The sequence below is a fragment of the Mandrillus leucophaeus genome, unplaced genomic scaffold (assembly GCF_000951045.1).
Source record: "Mandrillus leucophaeus isolate KB7577 unplaced genomic scaffold, Mleu.le_1.0 Scaffold67, whole genome shotgun sequence".
Classification (NCBI taxonomy): domain Eukaryota; kingdom Metazoa; phylum Chordata; class Mammalia; order Primates; family Cercopithecidae; genus Mandrillus; species Mandrillus leucophaeus.
In genome coordinates this window covers 3,515,030-3,517,002 of record NW_012107252.1, presented here as the reverse complement: position 1 = coordinate 3,517,002, position 1,973 = coordinate 3,515,030, and the positions used below count along the sequence as shown (strand labels likewise).

Genomic DNA, 1,973 nt, shown 5'->3' with positions numbered 1-1,973 from the left:
TTTTTTTTTTTTTACATGTATATAAATGGAGTAATTTGTATCTTGCTTCATATACTCAATCTATAAGATTCATAGTGCTGTAGTTCAGTCATTCCCATTGCTGAATAGTTTCCACCGTATGAATATATCACAATACATTTCTCAATTATGCTATTGATGAACAATAGGGTTGTTGGATTATTGTAAAATGCTGCTATGCCTATCCTACACGAGTGGGCCCAGTGCCCGCATCAGCTCTTCGAGCTTCTCCCGAGTGGGCAGCAGCAGCAGCTTCTGGAGTGACCTGGGCAGAGGTTATGGTGGGACCAGCGGCATGGGAGGCATCACCGTCGTCAGAGTCAACCAGAGCCTGCTGAGCCCCCTTAACCTCCATGGAGGTGAACCCCAACATCCAGGCCATGCGTACCCAGGAGAAGGAGCAGATCAAGACCCTCAACAAGTTTGCCTCCTTCATCGACAGGATACGGTTCCTGGGGCAGCAGAACAAGATGCTGGAGACCAAGTGGAGCCTCCTGCAGCAGCAGCAGCAGACGACTCAGAGCAACATGGACAACATGTTTGAGAGCTACATCAACAACCTTAGGGGGCAGCTGGAGACTCTGGGCCAGGAGAAGCTGAAGCTGGAGGCGGGGCTTGGCAACATGCAGGGGCTGGTGGAGGACTTCAAGAGCAAGTAGGAGGATGAGATCAATAAGCCTACAGAGATGGAGAATGAATTTGTCCTCATCAAGAAGGACGTGAATGAAGCTTACATGAACAAGGTAGAGCTGGAGTCTCGCCTGGAAGGGCTGACAAGATCAACTTCCTCAGGCCGCTGTGAGAAGAGGAGATCCAGGAGCTGCAGTCCCAGATCTCGGCCACATCTGTGGTGCTGTCCATGGACAACAGCTGCTCCCGGGACACGGACAGCATCATCGCTGAGGTCAAGGCGCAGTACGAGATCACCAACGGCAGCCGGGCTGAGGCTGAAAGCAGGTACCAGATGAAGTATGAGGAGCTGCAGACGCTGTCTGGGAAGCACTGGGATGAGGTGCCGCATACAAAGACTGAGATCTCCGGGATAAACCAGAACATCAGTGAGCCCCAGGCTGAGACTGAGGGCCTCAAGGGCCAGAGGGCTTCCCTGGAGGCCGCCATCGCAGAGGCCAAGCAGCCGGAGGAGCTGACAGTTAAGGATGCCAACGCCAAGCTCTCCAAGCTGCAGGCCGCCCGGCAGCCGGCCAAGCAGGACGTGGCGCGGCAGCTGCGTGACTACCAGGAGCTGATGAACGTCAAGGTGGCCCTGGACATCGAGATCGCCACCTACAGGAAGCTGCTGGAGGGCGAGGAGAGCCGGCTGGAGTCTGCGATGCAGAACGTGAGTATCCATACGAAGACGACCAGCGGCTATGCAGGTGCGCTGAGCTCGGCCTATGGGGGCCTCACCAGCCCCGGCCTCAACTACGGCCTGGGCTCCAGCTTTGACTCTGGCATGGGCTCCAGCTCCTTCAGCCGCACCAGCTCCACCAGGGCCGTGGTTGTGAAGAAGATCGAGACCTGCAACAGAAAGCTGGTGTCCGAGTCTTCTAACGTCCTGCCCAGGTGAACAGCCACGGCAGCCCCTCCCAGCCTGACCCTCCTGCGGCTGCCCCGGAGCCCGGGAGGGAGGCTGCTGTGCACGGGAGCATGGGGAACAGGAGACCCACCTGAGGCTCAGCCCTAGCCTTCAGCCCACCTGCGGGGAGTTTACTGCCTGGGGATACCCCCCTTGTCCATGTCTCCAGCTACAAAACAATTCAATGGTGCTTTTCTTTTCTTCTTCTTCTTCTTCTTCTTCTTCTTCTTCCTTCTTCCTTCTTCCTTCTTCCTTCTTCCTTCTTCCTTCTTCCTTCTTCCTTCTTCCTTCTTCCTTCTTCCTTCTTCCCTCTTCCCTCTTCCCTCTTCCCTCTTCCCTCTTCCCTCTTCCTCCCCTTCCACTTCCCCTTCCCCTTCCC

At 55.5% G+C, this 1,973-nt stretch overlaps 1 pseudogene; it reads left to right on the top strand.

Moving 5' to 3' along the window:
* The first annotated feature begins 19 nt into the window (after nt 1-19).
* Nucleotides 20-1,585, top strand: LOC105555075 (annotated as a pseudogene).
* Nucleotides 1,586-1,973: the final 388 nt, after the last annotated feature.